Raw genomic sequence first — 22,275 nt, 5'->3', positions numbered from 1 at the left:
CCGGGCGGATCCGAGGCAGTCCTCCAGCCCCTGGCGGACGGAACACCCCGCCGCGTTCTCGGGGAACAGAAGAGGTCTCCCTCAACCCTGGCAGCGGTTCTCTCGCTCCAGGCGGTCGTCAGCGAGCCCCTCCCCGCTCGCGGTCGGCGGTCTTAAACCCCGCCGTGTTTCAGCGGCCGGTAGGTAACTCCTGCGCTCCTGGAAGTGGCCCTGACCGCTCCAGGCGGTCGGCTAGGAGCCCCTTCTCCCCTCGCGGTCTGCTCCGTTGGGGTGGACGGTAGTGGCGAGAACTCTATTACGGCGTATCCCTCCTCCTTCCCGGGCTTCGGCACCAGTGTAAAGAACCGGCTTGACGATATAAATAATAGTTTAATGGTAAACTTAAAAGACAACATAAACACACACATGACGGACATGTCCGCTAACGATCTCTCTCTCCCACACAATCCTCTGCAGTCGACCTTTAAACCTCAGAGGCTTGATTAGCCTAATACGGGACCGGGTGTGTATGATCACGACCCGGCCCCGCCCTCCGCCCTGCCACACACACATTCTGCTTTTTGGCTGGAGATTTAGGAGAGGGGACATGGGGAAAGGTGCAAGAAGAGAAAGTGCATTTAATCCAGGTCAAAACTGGACGTGGTACAATGCAGGACACAGTGCAAGTGTTTGAGAAGGGAGGAGGACACTAACAAGAGCACTATTTATGTAATTGAATGAATGAATTAACATTACATTTATTTAGCGCTTTTCTGACACTCAAAGCACTTTACACAGTGAACAGGACTCTCCTCAACCACCACCAATTAAGCTGCTAAGGGCAAAGGATAAGTACTAAAAGATGAAAGGCATTAATAGGAATGCCTGCATGGTAGTTTAAAAGTAATTAGAAAGGTCTTGAAAGAGTATCAATAATATCACAGAAACAAGAGTGCAAAAATGGTTGCAGCCTCATGTTAATGGCCGAATCACTGTTGTGATACTGCTTTTGGACAACAGTTCTAGACAAAAAGTTAATATCAAATAACTTCTATTTAGACATTATATGTCCAGTTATTTTGTCTATTGGGGTATTTACACATGGTCACTTTATGAGTTTTTACTGATCGGATAGCTATCTGATCATGGAAAGACTAAGAGTAAATGCCCTCTAAGACTTGATCATGATCACGCTGAAAGTGGTTTGAGACACATTCCAGATGAAACTCGGACAAGTGTATATACATCTGGCTGTTCAAACCACATATGTATACTTTACTTTGGGGAAAATGCAATACATAACAGCTGCTACTGAGAATTTGCATAGGGTCGAACATGCAATAAATAACAAATTAAGAATCAGATGCATGTTGTAGGATAGATAGAATGGTTTTCTTAATTTATTTGATGCAGATCACTGACCAAACTATAATTATACAGAGACAAACGCAAACACATACTTGGCATGGTCACTTAGGAATCTAATAATAAATCACATGTTTTGAATTCACTGCCCGGCCTAACAATTGTGAAAAATGTATATAAAATATAGACTTCATAGTTAAGACAAGATGGCTTAGAAATACACCGTGATAATTAGCCTACTTATCACCTACCTATTAACTCCTTAAACTCTGGTGCATTTTTGGGCTACCGCACGCATTTCACAATTTCTTGTTTCTTTCACAAGAAAGACACCACAGACAGCAGTAAAAGGCAAAAAAAAGAGCATAAAAAAACTAGCAGGGGTGCAGTAAAATGAAATATTTTCACAAAGATACATTTAAATGTATGTATAAAAATATAAAAAATCAACATGGAAATATATTTATAATGCAAATGATGGTTACTCCAGGGATGCTTGTGCATCAGATGCTGGAAATGTCCCGCCCCTTACTGAAACGGAAAACATTATTGATAAGCAAATATCCAATCGCATCTGAAACGAACATTCTGAATGGTGGATCAGATTAGTTGAACTGTCTGTCTTACCAGTGTCATCAGTTGTGCTCCCGCAGCTCTGTGCGTGTTAAAAGAGAATCTCTATCCACTTTATATATACATATAATACACTCAAAGGTGATGCAGCATCACGTTTGTACATTGAAAAATTTCTGGGTCAAAAGAATGCTTGTTGTTCTGGTGACCATACGTATCATCAATTATTTCAAGTGGGCATCTGAAAAATCCTAAGAAAGATAGGTGGGCATACAGCGTATGCCCTAGACTTCACTACTGGCCATAGCATCGCTTTTTTAATATGAGTGTTAAGTTGAAGTTCAGTTTTGAAGACGCAGCGTTCTGTTCCATTCACCTGCACTAGCTGTTTGAAACACTCGCCTGCTGAATATGCGCTGAATATGTTCTCCTTCAGCGTGTTAAGTCCACCGCCACATGCTTGGTGTGTGTGTGTGTCTCCAAGTGTTCGCTCCTGTGGGGAAAGACGTGATGCTCCGTATTGTTGTTGCTGTGATAATTCATGAAGCATTTCACTCAACTCGGAGTCAGAATTTCCACTTTTCCACTGGGGAAAGTGCAACGGAATGACACTTTATGTCAGACTTCTAACTTGGAAACTCATGTGGAATGCAAGTATAGTATGTATAAGTACAGTATGTGTACGGCAGTGGTGAATTCTAAGCGCTAGCAAAGCCTTCTCTGCTGGCCTAACATGTCTAAAAAATAAATATTTTTTCATCCTTTCATTCTAATTCACCTTTTTGCCTAATTATTTTCAATCACCTTCAATTCCTAATTCATCTAAAAATGAATAGCAAACAAATAATTGTTTATCCAATCCGAATTTATTCCTTGATTCTTACCAGTGAAGCGTGATAACTGGTTCACAAATCGCATGCCCAAAGCAGAGCACGTGTGTCTGAGCTCCACTCCGTTAAACATTCAGTCCCACAACGGTACAGCGAATAGGCATCTAAAGTCAGAATGTCAAATTCATCAGCCAATCAGATTGATTTATTTGTTCTTGGTGGGGGTGGTCTTTAGGATATGTCCCAGTCGAGGCCTTCTAGCTGGCCTTGAGTGATGCAATCACGCTTTAAATGATGTACGTAATTTGAAAGTGAAGAGCGTGAGATCTTGCTGATGAGTCAGCTGTCATCACCATTGAGAAAGAGATCCTTATGGATTTAAAATTCTAAGACGTAAACAGGAAAGGAGGGCTGATTTTCACTTAAATTTGTAAGTGCTTTTTGCATTGTTATAGCAACATCAGGAGTTTTGTAAGAGTAAATTAGGCTGGCTGGAAAAATATTAGGCTGTTTTGAAAAGTAACCTACGAAAAAAGATTGCAAGCAACATTTAGATCGCAAATATTGGCTTTCGTGCGTGGACGTGTTTTAAAAATGTCAGTTGGTATTATTATTTGGCTGCGATGTAATAATGTATGATGTCCATAGGCATTGGGTCTTATTAATTGTGAAAGTGAGTTTTCTTAATGGCATGAATCGCACTGAAGGCCAAGACTTAAAATGCACAGGCCGCCACTGGTATACAGGGACTTTAACATTTTAAGTGTAAAATTATTTTGCACTATGGCGCACCCCTTTGAACCTGTCGGTGGGTCCATAGAGTTTAGTTAACCCAAAACAAAAATTCTGTACTCAATATAACAATGTACTCATGTCGATCCAAACCCATGTGACTTTCTTCTGCGGACCACAAAAGGAAAAATATTAATTAATATATCCTATGCAGTTTTCAAGTATCTATTTAATACGAAGGCATTCACTTTCAAGCTTCAAAAAGTAGAATTTCATTCTACTCATACATCATATTCCAAGTTTTCTGAAGACATAAAATAGTTTTGGGTGAGAAACAACACAACATTTAAGTCAAATTAGTGAAAATATTGATGAGAGAAGATCGTTCACAATGGCTTTCGTGTTCATGCAAGAACTTGCATTGTTTTTAACTCCCAACAACGCTATTTCTCATATTTATTCCTGGGCGAGCTGTCCCGTTATGTTTTTACAGTTCTGGATGTATCAATGAATATTATGAAATATAATTAAATAAAATTAAATAAACTGAAAATAATCTAATTAATACATTAATTAATACACAAATTAATTGTTCACTGTCCTTTTCTGTACATCGCGGCGCCGTTTTGTTGTCTGTTATGCATAATGCGGCAGCTCATTTTAGCTTATCGCTGCCCATTCGGCACATTTCGCAGCCGACCCACTGGACCGCTCGGTTCTCACGATGGCCAGTCAGCCACTGAAAGGCAAATGAAGGGAAAATGCCCAGTATGCCAGATTACCAGTCCAGCCCTGTACATACCGATCTATCACATCAGCATGTTCAATCACACAATGACAATTTAATTTGGAGAAAAAGACATTTGTCTCTTCAACAATCAATATGTATCAGTTCTTGGATTTTATATTTTTCCTTTTCTCATATGTGTGTTCAAATAAATGATTTTCTTAGACTCTCAAAATCTTTAAGACTTTGTAAACCTGTTTTTATTTTATTTTTTTCAAATCCTGTTTAAATTTAGTTCAACAGTTCAGTCCTTCCACACAAGCGAGGCGCAGTGAAAATCCTTTATAGTTCCGATGAGTACTCCATTCTATTCAATGGGGAAAAAGGGGAGGGGAAAAAATACAAACCAACTCCAGGTTTATGGAATGGGAAAAATCCAAAATGGACTCCACACACATCAGAATGCCAGAATTCAGATCCGTGGGGGCTTGCCATCATATTACACACTAATCTTCTTCATCCATACTCAAAAACCTGACCTGTTTTAGGCCAAACAACAATGTAAATTTATTTTTCTTTAAATCACCAATTAAACTAATACGGAGAATTCTTAAGGAGTCACTCTTAATCAATCATAGGCATTAAACCCAATTAAAACATCATCACAGTGTTTACGTTTGGAAATAAACTTTTTAAACATAAATATATACACGTACAGACTCTTATTTCTTTAGAAATATGCATTAATTTAAGCAATCCGAGTGTGTGTGTGTGTGTGTGTGTGTGTGTGTGTGTGTGTGTGTGTGTGTGTGTGTGTGACTCAGCTTAATCAGTTATCAACACAGCATTAATTAATGTCTTTTTACACAGAGGTTTTAGACTCAACTTCATGTTGCTCTGCATGTTCTACTATTTCACTGCTTTGCTCTGTGTCAACTGGAACATCTGGCAACTCTTAATTTAGGTCACCATTTTTCTGTTTATCACACTCAGTATTCTCAATGTATTCAGTTTGATCAGGTAAGTTATTATTAGGTAAGTTATAAATCTGTCTCTCCTTTCCAGGTGAATTTTCAGGTAAGTTATCATTAGCTTGAACTCTGTTTTGATTCTGTGCAGTATTTGAATGCAAGTGCATTTCTTGTACCACAGAAGAAGGTAAGTTAGACTCATTGACATTCTGCATTTCAACTTTGGATACTTTGTCCATGGGAACTTTGAACCAATAGACTGGAATGTCTTCATCTTCTTCAAACTCCACATCATCTCCAGCATCATCGTATGCAGGATGTTGGCATGTTCTGCATCTCTGGACTGGTTTCTGCTGAACAGGTTTTTCTTTTTCTGTAGCAGGAAGGAACCTGCATGGATGTAGAAAGTTGTGGCGAAAGATGTGCAGGGGCCCATCCTTGCCTTCCGGTTTCACAGTGTATACTGGAAGATCACCAGTCAAATGGACAGCAACATAGACAGAGGACTCCCACTTGTCAGCGAGTTTGTTTCCCCTGTAATTGTCTCACTAAGATGCGATCTCCAACATCTAAAATCAGCATTCTTAAGCGCATTCCGAGTGGTTGATAGCTCTCTTTATGATGGTTTTTGAGGTTTTGTATGTATTGTGAATGTGACCTATGTTTGCTGGGAGACCAAAGGATAGATCGACTGGAAGTCCAGGTAGTTTCCCAAACATAAGCTCAAAGGGAGTGAATCCTGTGACCCCATTTTTTGTATAATTGTATGCATGAACTAAAGGTATGACAAAATCACGGCAATGAGCTTTATGTTCATGCCTACCATGTTCAGAAGTGTCCTGTTTTACATTTCCACAGGATTAACTTGTGGATGAATTAGTGTTGCTTTGCTATGCTAAGGGAAAGGAAATCAATGAATTAATAAACATTAAATTTATATATTGCTTTGCTGATACTACACTCAATGCGCTTTACACAGTGAACAGGGGACTCTCCTCAACCACCACCAGTGTGCAGCATCCACCTGGATGCTGCGACGGCAGCCAAGGTGCGCCAGTATGTTTACCACACACCAGCTATTAGTGGAGAGGTGAGAGTGGAGTGATATAGCCAATTAATGAATGGGGATTATTAGGAAGCCATGATTGATAAGGGCCAATGGGGGGAATTTTGGCTAGGACACCCCTATTCTTTTCGAGAAGTGTCATGGGATTTTTAATGACCACAGAGAGTAAGGACCTCGGTTTAACGTCTAATCCAAAGGACAGTGCCTTTTTACAGTATAGTGTCCCCATCACTATACTGGGGCATTAGGACCTACTGTACAGTCCGCAGGATGAGCACACCCTGCTGGACTCCCTAATACCTCTTCCAGCAGCAACCTTAGTTTTCCCAAGAGGTCCCATCCAGGCACTGACCAGGCTCAGCCCTGCTTAGCTTTAGTAAGCAACCAGTCTTGAGCTACAGGGTTATATGTCTGAAATCCATGCATACCAGCTCAAGTGGTCTGCTCGCTCTGTTGTTGACAAGTTTCTGGAAGAGCTCTGTGGAGTACACAACGAGGTCACGTCTTGATCTTTCTTTTAACATCAAGTGCCATTTTCTGCTAGTAAAATCTGGTTCTTACTAGGTCAAGAGTATGGTCTATCCCCATGTGACCCATATCATCATGACAGCTCTTCAGAGCAGTCGTGAGTTCCTTTGGCAAAATCAGCAGATGATATAGAGGACCACTACCTTGCCTTTTCCTATAAAATATCGAATCTATGAGCACCACACAATTATACTCTTTCATCTTTGCTACAGTCACACCTAAATATAAACAAATATGACAAACAAAATAGTTAATGGAGACAAACTGACATAATGTGTTAATTGCTCTGAGATAATCTGCATTTAAAGACACAACCTGCTCCATAGACAAGCCTGGAAACTGTACAATGGGCCAACAAAAGGAATAAAATATGCTTTTGTATGGTGAAAAAAAAGCAGGCATAGATGAAGTGTCCACTTTAATGGGCAGAGGCTTTGTACCTACCCAACCATTACTCCCACAGAGCAATGAATAGTAGCAGTGCATTGTTATTCATGAAATTCTGTGTGTGCTGTGCTACAGATTTAAAACACAGTAAGACATGAGACACGGCTGTAAAAAAAAGAAAAAAAAGTAACTGATGAAATATGAAAAAGAGGTTAATTCATATATCGAAAGGCAGGGAAGCAAGACCCCCTCATTACTGTAGTGGAGAACAGCCCCAGGCAAATGCATAATGTAACTAAATGTCTGTCTGTTACATTTGAGCAGGACTAAAGCAGGTTCAGACCTTTGATCTGTCTCTGATGGCACGGTATGCAGATGACTTTCTCAATGGGACAAAGTGAGATACTAAGTAATAATCTAGTTTGCTCTTGGGAGCACATAAATTAAGTAGGCCAACTTTAAATCCCAGTATTACAATCCTTGTTCTAGCAAGTCAGTGATTTTCAACTGGTGGGTCCTTTATGGGTCTTAGACAGCAGGGGAAAAGAATGCCAGTCGCAAATAAACATATAATCAGGCAAAGTAAATATTCCCTTCTACAAAGACCAGCTTAACCAGCATGCAATTCCATGTTGGTCTAAGCATGTTTATGATGGTTAGTGCTGGTTTGGTGCTGGTCAAGCTGGTGAACATGTATAGCCATGCTTTTCACTAGCAAAACTTGAGGTTGACCAGCTGGTTGACCAGCATGGTCTTCCTTATGAAGCTGGTTAAGAAAGTTTGAAAACCCTAGTAGTGTCACCAGCACACCAGCATCCTGCTGGGGGAACAGTACTCAAAATACAACATAAACTGGTGACCAGTAATGCTGCTATTTTCAGCAGAGTAGGCTCATCAGTATTTAAAAGGGAGGAGAAAACTCTTCCTGTATCCTAAATTGTTGAAACCAACATGGACAGATTGCTTGATCTCTGAAAAAAATCATGAAAACTCTGCAAGGTAAAAGAACATACAACCCAGACTACATTAAATAAATGCTCACTTGCAAAATAAACATGGTTTGTGCGCAATGAATTATTGGCTGCTGGGATTAATATTTGTATTATTTAATTATTACATTTATTTGATAGTATATACATTTTAATGTTTTATATTAAGGATATTTTTGTTTACATTTGTACAATAAAAAATGTTTGTTATTGTGTTGAGTTGCCACTTGATGTCCTGAAAAAAAAAATCAGTCGCTTTGAGGTTTTAAACTAACCTGTAATGTAGGATATACCTCATTTTCATTCCACAGTACTACTTAAGGTTTGAAAGTCTCTTCTGTACCTTTTAAAGAAAAGGATATTGTGTACAAGACAGCTTGGCAGCATGCTAATGGATCTCAGAACAGTGACACAATGTGGGCTTTCTGGAATACTGTTCTGAATTTTCCCTGTCTTGACTTTGTAGCATTAGCATTCCATGTGAGTACTCTCCTGAGTGTTCTCCTTCAAAAGCAATGGACAGTCAGTGTTCTGTATCCAGACAGCAGTCTCAGTGTCCCAGTGTGGATCAGTAACTCTGCACTACCTGATATACAAGCTCTACAACAGAACCTGGAACATAAAAGCTCTTAGGGACTAGTTATCTAGTCCAACTCTGTCCAGCTCCATTCACCATGCACTGATACAGTTCAAGATTATGGGATCTGCTGATGGCAAGAAATAACAGGAAATTCTGAATGATATAATTGCCAATAGTCTATTAAAAGACATGATAAGTCCTTCTTGTGTCAGTGTTGAAATCTTCAGTCAGCCTTACAGATAATGCATATTTCTTCACTTTCAGATGCGTATGTGAAACTAAAAAGGTGTCATATGTGACTTTCAGATGTGAAATTGAAAGTGGAGATTTATAGTAAAAAAAGGACTTTATTGACAAATATTGAGCTGTTTCTTACCCACACATATCATATTTCTTTTGAACATGTGGATTTAACCACAGGAGTCATATGGATTACATTTATGCTGCTTTTATATACTTTTTAGACCTTCAGATTTCTGGTCACCATTCACTTGCATTGAAAGGACCTACAGAGCTCAGATTTTCTTCTAAAAAAATCTTTGTTTGTGTTCTGCTGAAGAAAGAAAGTCATACACATATGGGATAGCATGATCCCGGTATAACAATCCTTGTTCTTGCAAGTCAGTGATTTTCAACTGGTGGGTCCTTTATAGGTCTTAGACTGCAGGGGAAAAGGGTGAGTAAATGATGAGAATTTTCATTTTTGGTTGAATTATCCCTTTAAGGGAGAAATACAAAAAACACTTAATACACACATAAACCCCATATAAAATTCCTAACACCTCACCAACTTCCCAACGTCAAGGCACCCCTACTATACAAACAGCATTCTTTAATTGAGAGGGACACGAGGGGAGAGGAGAGACGAGAACAGTGGGAGAACTTTCCCGCAAGTCAAAGAAATTGATTATTCCATTCAACACAAAGCTAGAGTTAAAGGATGCTTACAAGACTATCATACCATCAGCACTGACCATTAGAGCTGCCATAAATAATCCACCATTCCTGCCTTTCTAGAGAGTGCACCCACCCCAATAATACTTACTCATGCGTGTCATTTCTGGGTTGCCCTCAACAACTGCAGAGATCTGTGAGACTTAATAAATATCTGCAGGTATGTGCACATTCCTCTGGACACTGTTTGAGTAAATATTTAATATCTAGATGTTGCTAAATTAATATACTTGCATGTAGGATTGGGAAGGTGGATATGTATTGTCTGCAGGTTGAATTGAAGAGGAATAGACTGATAGGAGTAAATGAGAACAGGTCACTGGGTCGGACTCTGTTAAGATAAGAACACATATTCAGGGGATCAGAGCACCCGAGAGCTTACAGGCAACAGTGTTTTGAGTAGAAAGAGAGGTGAAATAATAAATAGAGGCAACTAAGGGAGGGGATATGGTGGAGGGGGTGCAGGTGAGAGAAATACTGCAGAACTATCTGGTTATCAGTGTTTGCGATTAGATCAGGAGGACTTGTTTAAGAGGAAAGGCAGAGACAGCTCCTTATAATAACTCCAAACATGATTGTGTGACTGTTGGGTTTTCCCGGTATCAAAACAGAGATGGGAAGGAAAAGATTATGCCTCAGGCTGTAGATGTTTCTAATAATGATGTGTTACAAGCATACATACTGGGAGTCATCTTACAACTTTCTGTATGATTTGCTGTTCATTCAGACTGACCTCACTCTGAAATCTGTGACAGTATGTGAAAAGTTCTCCAGCCCAAATCAGTCTGTGCTTACCAAAAACCGAACCACTGACCCCTTAGTGAACATATAGGTACATGTGAGTTCCAGTTTCCAGGGGAAATGTCCACAGCGTGGTGCCAAAAGCAAATCGCAAAGTGAGTTGTTTTTAGTTCATGATGTAATCCTGTCAACAAGAATGCAGATTTTATTAAACATCCGCCCCAAACTTAAACCTAACCGTCATAGGAGAAAATATGTCATCTTAGAGGGAAAATGTAACCTTCAAACTGCTCTCATCATTAGCCGCATTTCCACTATCGGGCCAAATAATGTGTGCCATTGCGTACCAGGGCCAGTTGCGTTCTCACTGTCACTTCAGGGGATTCATTGTGCCTCCTCTGACCTTTCTCTAGGCCAATGGCCTTTGCCTGCCATTTACCCTTGGGACAAACAAGGTCAACTAGGGATTGAGTCAGGATCAATGTCAAAGACAGAGTTTTGCCAAACATGCCAGATTGAGTAACGGTACAGGTTTGTAAAAACGGATTTAAAACTCTATATTCCAGATAACTAGATAACATGATACCTCAGCTTGAGCTTTCCTCTTGCTAGTGAAATGGGCATGCTGTTTGACATTGGCACAAATGCGGTGTATTAAGGGTGGGTTTTATGGCAATGCTGCGGGGCAATTGGCCTGATGGTGGGAACGCAGATCGATTCTGGTCTTTGCGGCTCGAGGTTTGAGGGTGATTGATTATGTGCACGGCAACATATCCTGGTTTCCACTGTACCAGAACCAGTGTTTCTGAAACTGCTCACGCAACATACTATCAGTAGCACCACAGGAAAAGGTAAACATGTTTGAATTGATGCAAAAATGTCTGATGGGAGATGACGATAATTTTTCAAATACGTTTGGTGACGCTAGTGGAATAGAAATTACACGCATCATCTTTTTTTTTTTTCTCTCAATTTGGAATGCCCAATTTCCAATGTGCTCTAAGTCCTCATGGTGGCGTAGTGACTCGCCTCAATCCGGGTGGTGGAGGACAAATCTCAGTTGCCTCCACGTCTGAGACCATCAATCCGTGCATATTATGTGTCTTGTTGAGCGCGTTATTGTGGAGACGTAGCACGTGTGGAAGCTCTCGCTATTCTCCGCAGCATCCATGCACAACTAGGGTTGCAACGGTATGAGATTTTCATGGTACGATAACCGTCTCAGAATATATCATGATATATATGGTATTACACAATTGTTATTATTAGTTACAATGACCCCAGAACCCAGAGTGAAAACAGAAGGTTTTATTATAACTGAAACTTGAAACCATTTTTTTTAATTGAGTATGGTAAAAAAGTCTCCCTTTTGAAAATAAATAGAATAAATAAGAAAGCTAACAGAATTATAATAATAAACCAAATTATAAACATGATAAATAAATAGCATATAACATGTTATATAACTAAAGCATGTTTACATGTTAGCATAGCATGGTTTTGCTTCAGGACAAAATTTTGAAAAATAACATCAGCTGTGTGAGCTTTTAAAGTAATGTCCTATGATTATTAACAATTAACATATACTGTAGGTGCATGAAAGCGCACCCAGACTGCTCCTGTCTGTACCTTTAACTCAGTAGTTCTCAACTGGTTTTGCTTCAGGACCCAGATTTTACATTGGAAATCAAGTGGCAACACACCATAGTAAAAACGTAACCTGTATTTAATATATCCTGTTGCATAGTTTTGTTCATGGTTTTCAAGTACAAGGACATGCATCAAGTGACATTATTTTTGTTGTTGATGTAAACAACAAAAGTGACAGAACGTTTTCTCTCCCCCTTTTAAAAATTGAAGAGCATATTTACTTATATGAGCCCATTATTATCCCCTTTGTTTCCTAATTTCAAACATAATTCAAACAGAACATACATATTACACAGGAGGAAAGGCTCCTCGTTACCATGGTTAGGTCAGTGTAGCTAGTCTTAAATAATAGTAATAATAATAATTAAAGCTGCGAGCAGCGATGGCGGGCCCAAGCCGGTGGCACCGCCACCCCCGTGCCTTTAGGGTCACTGTGCACGATGGGCAATAACGTAACCTCGCTTTGACCGTCGAGAAGGTGTGTGCTGTAGTGCTCGCATCAGTGTGTGCTCTGCAAAAGTGCGCATCGAGGGCACATATCAACCACAAAGTATGCGTGAGCACCCTTCCGATACCTAAAATGAAAAATGAGACACCCTACGGTCTCATGGAGTTAATGGACACATGAAATAAGTACACAAGACTGAAAATTCATATGAAGTGTGCCATTTGGGACAGGGTCTATGACCGTGAACCACAATAGTCACATCTATGAGATAATTCAAATGTAGAATAATTTTTAATGTCATAGGATGTCATAGGTCAATATCTTTTGCAGCACTTAAACGTGTTAATCCAGAAGGCCAGTATTTATCTGGAGGTCTTTGTACAGGTTTATCAATGTAATTATAATTTACGCTTATGTGTTCCTATGATATGCAATGGAAGTAAATTTTCATGTTTAACATGGGTGTATTCACAATACATAGCATACTGATATAATATTTTAAGATTATTTATCATTATGTTAAGTACATCACACAAATGTGACTGTATTCACCTGTAATGTCTCCAATAAGTACAGTATATTGGCCTGTATGGCCATGATATATTGCCTTAGCTAGACTTTAGCTAACCTATTACATTAGCTAGTAGCTCATGAGTCATGAATGTTAGCAAGACACAAGTTAACTATATTTGCTTTTGGCTAATTAGCTGTATAGTCGATGCACTGTACACGACGCGGAGGGAGGGAGGGAGGGCGGGCATCGACAAAATCTCATCTACCGACCTGATGTTTTGATTTTTTATTTAATAAATACATTTGTTTGACAGGGAAGCTGTGCGCAAACAGGAATATATAGATTAATTTATTTATTTAAAAAAATTAAGAAAACACCCCAGAAAAAAGGGCACTTTCTCTCGAGGAAGAAAAAGGGCAGGTGCTCAAGCCCCCTTTGATGTGTGCACGTGCCTGAGGGTGAGTAAATGATGAGAGAAATATATTTTTGGAGTAAACTCATTTTATTTGATAGACTATCTAGGCACATAATAACACTGCATTGCTGTGACTGTTTATAACTATTTCAAAATGTACAAGTTCACACTTTAAATGGTCAGTGCTTTGATTTTTAAATCATAAAAATAGCAACAGATCAGAGAAAAAAATGGAGATTGAGTGATTATTTTTACATTTTACATGCCATTCAAACACGTGGCATTTTACAACGTAAGAGAGAAATTAAAAAAAACTTTAAATAATACCATTTGTACTTTTCAATTACTTGGAATGTCTATGTTCAGGGCTGAAGGCTAAATTGTTACTGTCTCTTTAAGAGGCTTTTATCGCATGATACGATATTCAAGGCACAGTTCAGTTTAATCTTTTGAGAACTGAGATGTATCATTATTTTCGCTTTTGTGCCGTGCTTGCTGCATCTGTATTCATTGTGAGATGATAAAATACAGACAGCGTGAATGGCTGATTTTGTTCACTTGAATTTTGTGACGTATTTCAGAAAGATTATCGCGAAGACAGAGCGATAGTTTATTTTCATCTTAACCGGACATCAAAGTTGATCACTGCAATAATTCATAATTCAATATATTGATACCCGAATTCTTTATCAACTGTTTGTTCAATTGAGACATAAGGGGTAATTTCAAAGCATTTTGAAAGTGACACACTTCCTTCTGCCAGTTGGTGGCGCTATAACTTTGACTCACAGTAGTCACATCCATGCGACCGGCCTCTTCCCGCAAACACACTGCTGAAGTTTCATCGAGATCAGTTAATGTATGCAGAAGTTATAACACACTTCCTTGCTTTTATGCTGCCTTTATGTGCTTTTTGGAGCTTCAAAGTTCATTTGCAATGTTTTCCACATTCAAACCAAAATATCTGATTTTCTGTTGGTCTGTTTGTTCACTTGAGACATAAGAGGGTGATTTCAAAGCATTTTGAAAGTGACACACTTCCTTCTGCCAGTTGGTGGCGCTATAACTTTGACTCACAGTAGTCACATCCATGCGACCGGCCTCTTCCCGCAAACACACTGCTGAAGTTTCATCGAGATCAGTTAATGTATGCAGAAGTTATAACACACTCCCTTCTTTTATGTTACTTTTGATGTGCTTTTTGAGCTTCAAAGTTAATTTGAAATGTGTTCCACATTCAAACCAAAATATCTGACTTTCTGTTGGTCTGAGCTAATGACTGTAAATTAGAAAGTTGTTCGGCCCGACGAGATCTAGAAGTGTTCCGAGTTTCATATTATTACATGCAAGCATGTTTGATATATGGACAAGTGTTTGAATCCCATTCCAGGTGTCGCTGTCGAGCCCCCTGCCACGCCCGGGTACCAGATTCAGCCCGGCCCTGATGGCCGCGGGTTCTGACCTGTGTGCAAAGTTTCAAGAGTTTTCGAGCATGTTAAGGGCCCCAAAAGTCCCAGAAACCTTGAAAAACAATCAAACAATCAAAAAGCAAATCTAAACCCAACAGAGAACCCCCCTCCCTCCCCACACACACACACACAAAAAAAATTTGGCAGGCCCATTCTGTCTGTCAGACAGAGAGACACTGAGAGAAAAAACACAGAAAGGGAGGAGGAGGGGTCACTCAGAAAGAGAAACATTTTAAGAAATCCACATTCAAACCACAATATCTGACTTTCTGTTGGTCGGAGCTAATGACTGTAAATTAGAAAGTTGTTCGGCTCGACGAGAACAATATACACGCCGAGTTTTGTAACTGTAGATAGAACTAACTAAGTTATAACACACTTCATGTGTCCTTTTTTAGTCATAAATCAATTTCCTCGCCACGGCCAAACCGTTCGAGATATCAAAAATCCGTCCGGAATGTAGCATCCTCAATGTCTTGACTTCATGCCGACCGAGTTTGGTGGCTATTGGATTCATTCTCTAGGCGGAATATATATAATTCCAGACCACGTGTTTCCAAACAACCCATAATAGCCAACTTCCTGTTGGGCTGGCGTAAATCTTAGAGCACGAAAGTTGTTTGGCCCGACGAGATCTACAAGTGTACCGAGTTTCATATCATTACATGCAAGCATGTTTAATATATGGACAAGTGTTCGAATCCCATTCCAGGGGGCGCTGTCGAGCCCTCCTGCCACGCCCGGGTACCATCTTCGGTCCGACCCTGATGGCCGCGGGTTCCGACCCGTGTGCAAAGTTTCAAGAGTTTTCGAGCACGTTAAGGGCCCCAAAACCTTGAAAAACAAAAAATAAAAGCATTTTCACTCCTCAGCAAAATCAGCACCCTCCCCACAGACACAGAGAGACGTAGGGTCAGTGAGAGAGGGAGAGAAAATTCTCCAAAACATCCACATTCAAACCACAATATCTGACTTTCTGTTGGTCTGAGCTAATGACTGTAAATTAGAAAGTTGTCCGGCTCGATGAGAACAATATAATTCCTGAGTTTTGTGACTGTGGGTCAAAGTGTAAAGCAACCCCCACTTTTGTCAAAAGGTGGCGCTACTGAGCCCCTGCACCACGCCCGTTTCTGAAACTTTGCACATGTGTACTGGCTAATAAATGTGATGTGTCTGTCGAGTTTCATGCAATTTCAAGTATGCTAAGAGTCTCAAAAGCATCAAAAAGAATATTCGAGTTTGAAGCGTTGCCGCGGTGACAGTATCGAAGATATCAATAATCCTTTCACATGTCTACATCTGCCGTGTGTTTACATTATACACCTAAAGTTTTAAGTAAATCGGGTAAAAATAAGTGGGTGATTTCAAAGCATTTTGAAAGTGACACACTTCCTTCTGCCAGTTGGTGGCGCTATAACTTTGACTGACAATAGTCACATCCATGCGATCGGCTTCTTCCAGCGATCACGCTGCTGCGGTTTCATGGAGATCAATTAATGTATGCAGAAGTTATAACACACTTCCTGTTTCTCTTTTCGCGCCATCATTTCGTTTCCTCGCCACGGCCAAACCGTTAGAGATATCAAAAATCTGCCGGCAATTTTTCATGCTCAATGTCTTGACATCATGCTGACCGAGTTTGGTGGCGATTGGTGGAATTCTCTGGGAGGAGTATTCCAAATTCCATTGCGTGCGTTTTCAAACAACCCTAAATAGACGGTTTCCTGTTGGTCTGGGGTAAAAAGTAAAAGTATGAAGGATATATGAAACGATGAGATCTATATGTGTACCGAGTTTCATATTATTACATGCAAGCGTGTTTGAGTTATAGACCAAGTTTTCGTACCCTGTTCCAGGGGCGCTGTCGAGCCCCCTGCCACGCCCGGGTACCAGCTTCAGCCCGGCCCTAATGGCCGCGGGTTCTGACCCGTGTGCAAAGTTTCAAGAGTTTTTGAGCACGTTAAGAGCCCCAAAAGTGCCCCAATAGTCGTAAAAAAAAAAAATAATAATAATAATAATAATAATCCTAACGAAAACAATAGGGTCCTACGCACTTTGTGCTTGGGCCCTAATAATAATAATAATAATAATAAATTATAGTATTTATGAAAAATAAATACTAGCTGAAACACATCTTGAAACTTTATCCACAACTGCCACTGTTGATATAAAATGAGGTCTAATAGATTCTACCTTTAGAATGAATTTCATATGAAACTATAAAATCTGGTCAAAATATAACTTTATCGTGAATCAATTTAGTAAAGGTGATGATATGTAATGAAAAGAAATTAGAACATAGCACAGTGTTGCTCTTTTCCCCCTCAGTGTTGTTTGACATGTCAGGGCTGCCTGTTTGAGAGGTTTGACTTGACTTCCTCCATAATACTTTAAACTAGGTAAGTCTCACTAGAATTGAAATTGGTCACATCAGTTTTGAGGTCTGCGCTCCGCAATATCAAGGGAAGCCCGGTTGTTGCACGCGCACACGTCAGAGAAAAAATTAATTATCAGGAGCTGGTTCCGTTACACTCGTGCGAAAGTGCAGATGAGAAGCCTTTAGCTGATTGCGAGATTATCATTAAATCTGCCTCTGCAGTCCTAAATAAGCTATCACTTGGGCGGCTGTCAAAATTTCTTCAATGGCATTTTTCTTTCCCTGCTGTCTGCGACCCAGTCCGAATAGACCTGCAACCAACCGGTTGAGAAACATTGCTTTAACTCACACACACACACTCGCTTATGTCAGATGGCCTCGCTTCTCTCTGACATTTTCTCTGCTGCATGTATGTGTGTGGTGCAAGATGATGAGTCTGACAGGCAGACAAGGAGGAAAGGAGTTGTGCATGCAATGAGATTCTCCATCCGGTTGCATTTTCTTCTCAATTTCGTAGATAAGCACATGTACATGGTATGATAACGTACATTTTCATAACCACACATTGTAGCGACCACGAGGAGGTTACCCGGTGTGACTCTACCCTCCCTAGCAACTGGGCCAATTGGGTTGCTTAAGAGACCTGGCTGGAGTCACTCAGCACACCCTGGATTCGAACTCACGACTCATGGGGTGGTAGTCAGCGGCAATACTCACTGAGTTACCCAGGCCCCCCAACATACTTCACCTTTAATCATTGTTCACGGCTTTGATGAACAAACTTTCGGTTTTAACAGGAAACAAGTCAACACAAGACAGAACTCTGTTCTCGTGTGTCAATTTCATGGGGTCTTTAATAGTTCTCCTCCATCGTTTGACAGGTGTTTGACTGTGCATGGCAAATGTATGAACCCAGGTCATGTGCCAGACAGACACACACACTCAACAACACAGTCTTTCTAACCTGCATCTGTTCTGCTGCCTTTTGCCCTAAAAACAGGTGTTATGTTCAAGGGAGCATATTTTGTTATGTGTCTGTTAAGTAAAGACAACACAGCCTTGTCTTCCCTGAGGCTGTGCCACACACACACAAGGAAGCATCACTGCAACTTTTGCGTGCTCACACACATTTACATTTATGCATTTGGTAGACGCTTTTATCCAAAGCGACTTACAGTGCACTTATTACAGGGACAATCCTCTTGGAGCAACCTGGAGTTAAGTGCCTTGCTCAAGGACACAATGGTGGTGGCTGTGGGGATCGAATCTGCGACCTTCTGATTAACAGTTATGTGCTTTAGCCAACTACACCACCACACCATTACACTTTAGCCCACTACACACACACACACACACACACACACACACACACACACACACACACACACACACACACACACACACACACACACACACACACACGATAAATACACAAGAACACCATGACTTACCACACCACCTGCCAAACACAAACAGAGCATGATGGTTAGATTAGCAATGACGCCACGCAGACGCTGTGACGGTCAGAGACAGTCTGAAAGAGACAACAAAACAGACAGAGAGAAAAAGAAACTCAATGGAAGCAGACAGGCTGAGGGTTGGAGGTGACCAGCACATGAGGAAGCTCAAGCCACTGCCAGTGTGTGATTATATAATGAGTTCTGTAAGTGTTTTTATTCAATGCGTTTGGTTTTCTCTTTAAACGTAACCATTCAAAACCAACAATAATTACTTTGTGTTCACTTCTGCTAGTGGACAGTAAGACTAGATTAGCAATGGCAAGGACAGAGGAAGGGAGTATAAAACAATTTGCACACATATCAACCACATATGAATAGAAAGAGCTCTGTATGAATGGATTCACGGAAAATATAAAGTCCTAGAGGGTGTCTTGTACACACACACAATAGTGTTTTTAGGGTGGGAGGAGGTTCAACAAATGCTTTGTTTAACAGGTACATTAGATTTAATCTTAATTTTTTTATGCCTTCCGTATATACCCTCCCTATCATGCTGACCCGGTCTCATATTTCTCTATTCTCTAAAAAAAGACAGATCGGTGGAGAGAAGTCTTGAATAAGAGGGGCGATGAGTGGCTTTGAGACTTCACAGATAATACAGCTATTTTAAAGGAAGCAGTGCACAGTCCTTAAATCCTCAAATCAACACATCCACAGTGGAAAATTACAGACACCAGGATAGTCTGGATTTTAGGGCATATGCAGCCATCTATTTGGCGATGGAGCCAGTTTACTCAATTATTTAAATTTTTGCTGATATTAAACAGGCTTAATGTATTACCAGGGAGCACACTAAAGTAATTATCTAATCTCAAAAATGTAATTGCAGTAATTACAGTTTTTCTTCTCCTCTGTATACACCCACAGGCTCCATTATGAAAACAAAGCCTTGGTAAAGTTAATAGACGTAACATCAAGGCTGCAGGGGCTCAGAGTCGTCCCCCCAACAGTAGCAAGTGAAAAAACATCAACACCTCCTCAGCCAACATTCTTTACATTCTCCTTTATCATTCAAAGACATGTTTGTCTTTATCCCTTGCTTCCAAATTGCAGGGTAGAGAAAGAGAGAAGGGGGAGGTGAAAGAGGGAGGGGTTCAGGTGTTCCAGAACAGCTAGCATCCGAGGAAAAACAGAGTGGGTGGGAGAGAGATAGAGAAATGGATAAATATGAAAAGGTACAAATTAATATCTCTTGAGAGATGAATGAGAAGTGCTGTTACACTAGCTATGCTGACTGATTGTTTAAAGAGGCAATTCTGTTTGCACATAGTCAAAGATACACTGGCACAGAGCTGGGCACTGTTTACACAGAGACTGACACCAATGCTGCAGGTTTGTTTTCCAGAGAGCATCTGAACACACATTCAGTCAAGCAAACATAGTACAGTAAACAGCAATCCAAACCAGCACAAATTGTTGAAGGAAATCCCTACAGTGACACAGATACTATAAACATGTTTTCTTTTTTTTCTTTTGGTATATGTGTAATTAATAGAAAAAGAATATCATATTGTTATTTTTCTCTTTTATTAAATGACAAGGGTGATTCCGATGCATTGGGTCTATTGTATAAAAGAAGGAAAAACTGGACCTGCTTCCCACCCCCTTTTCATTACCACCATCAGTCATGGTATTTTTTATATTTGGTTATAGCAATTATTTTAATGCCTGGGGTTCAAAAGGGTACAGTAAATTTTAATTTGGTTTTATTTCAGTTTCACTTTAATGCAGTTAACTTCTGATTCTCATCAGAGGTTCATATAAATCATGATATTTGCTTCCCTCTGGTGTTCATGTACAGTAGTGGCTTACCAAAAATCGACCCTTTTCACACCTGGCAATGGCTGAATTTAGAAAATGTACATGCCAAATATTTGCATTAATATATCTATTGTTGTTTTCCTCAAAACAAGGAGTTATTTCACTTGACGGTCATTCACTCAGAGCATCATACTGGCCAATCTCTCGATGAAACGGCCCTCTCTAGAGTACGTCGAGATTTCAGAACCTTTGTAATTATGTTCCTCTTTTTGTCAGGCACGAGTCATTTAAAGACTTCTTTCAGTCAAAAAAAATAAATATATATATATATATATATATATATATATATATATATATATATATATATATATAATGATTCAGTGACGCAAGATGGAAAAACACACAGGGAGACTAAACTATTGGTCATTATCAACATATGATGATTGGTGACAAACAGATCCCTTAAATTTTCAGTTATGAAAATGTACAGAAACCCCGTACACAATCTTAGATCGGCCAATCAGAGGACTTTGATGTGCTTTCTGCCTGTCAATCATTTTGCCCATTCTCATAGTTAAAGCTGATTTTTCAACCAGGTTTGAGATTCATAACAAACGTCAGCTGAGGGCGCTATTTACCTACTGTTGTGTTGGACAGCCGTAGAAAACACACGGCTCTACGCTAGAGGGCGTGTCTAATTCAACAGATCGGTCTCATGGAAGTTCCAGAATGACTAAAACCACTTACAGCAAATTCTAATATTTAAAAAAAGAATGTGTGTCACTGTGTCCCTGATTTCAGACACAGTTGCAAATGTTTTTTGAAAATACAGAAAGTTCTAGAAAATAACTTCAAAAGATCAAAGTTCATAAATAGAGGCTGTTCAAATGTGCATATAGTTACTTTCCCACCAAATTGAAAAAGTTAGAACAATGGTCAGGGGGGGATGAGTTCTGGCCTGGGGCGTGAAACAGAAAAAGAAAGATGAAAAATGAAAACAGTGCATTAAAGTGAACAAAACAATGCCCAAGTGGACAGAGATTGGTAGGCTTAACTTACCACTGAAAAGTCTGAAAAAAGGGTTGAAGTAAACGGATATTTAACATTGCCAGTAGATACAGATGACCAACTAACATAAATATCCAATTTCAGAGCATCTTTTCGATCACGGTTATGCAAAAACTCGCTGTTAGGGAATGGGCATTCAATTACTTTTCATTGAGCGAGAAAACCTTGTTACAAAAAAGTGTCCAGCCTATACTTGGGTTCATCTTACTAACCAGTGTTAGTTGTGCTTTCCTACCTTCACCTATTGTTGTCTCAAAACGATTGTGAGAAACAATTGTTCATGGAGTAAATTATCTCAGGAATTATTAAACAATACCTGGATTAATTACTGACTAAAGTAAAAAAAAAAAAAAAAAGAGGCAAATAAATGCATGATGGACAGGCTTGCTTCAGAATCAATCATGTTGAACAATTAAGCTTTTTCATTTTATTTTTGGATGAAAAATAACTATGCGGTTTAAATTAAGAATTTGTTTTAAATTACTAAATAGGTTATAGCTGTGTACATGACTGTTTGTATAAAAATTAGAAATTATAAAATTTCTAATTAAATAATTGCCATCACTCAAAAAGTTTTTTACTTATTTTGTTTGTGTTTGGAATTGTAATATTTGAAGCATTTTGAAATGTG

The sequence above is a fragment of the Xyrauchen texanus genome, chromosome 15, assembly GCF_025860055.1.
Source record: "Xyrauchen texanus isolate HMW12.3.18 chromosome 15, RBS_HiC_50CHRs, whole genome shotgun sequence".
In the NCBI taxonomy this organism is placed as follows: Eukaryota; Metazoa; Chordata; class Actinopteri; order Cypriniformes; family Catostomidae; genus Xyrauchen; species Xyrauchen texanus.
The sequence above is the reverse complement of the archived record's forward strand: the minus strand, read 5'-3'. Positions refer to the sequence as shown.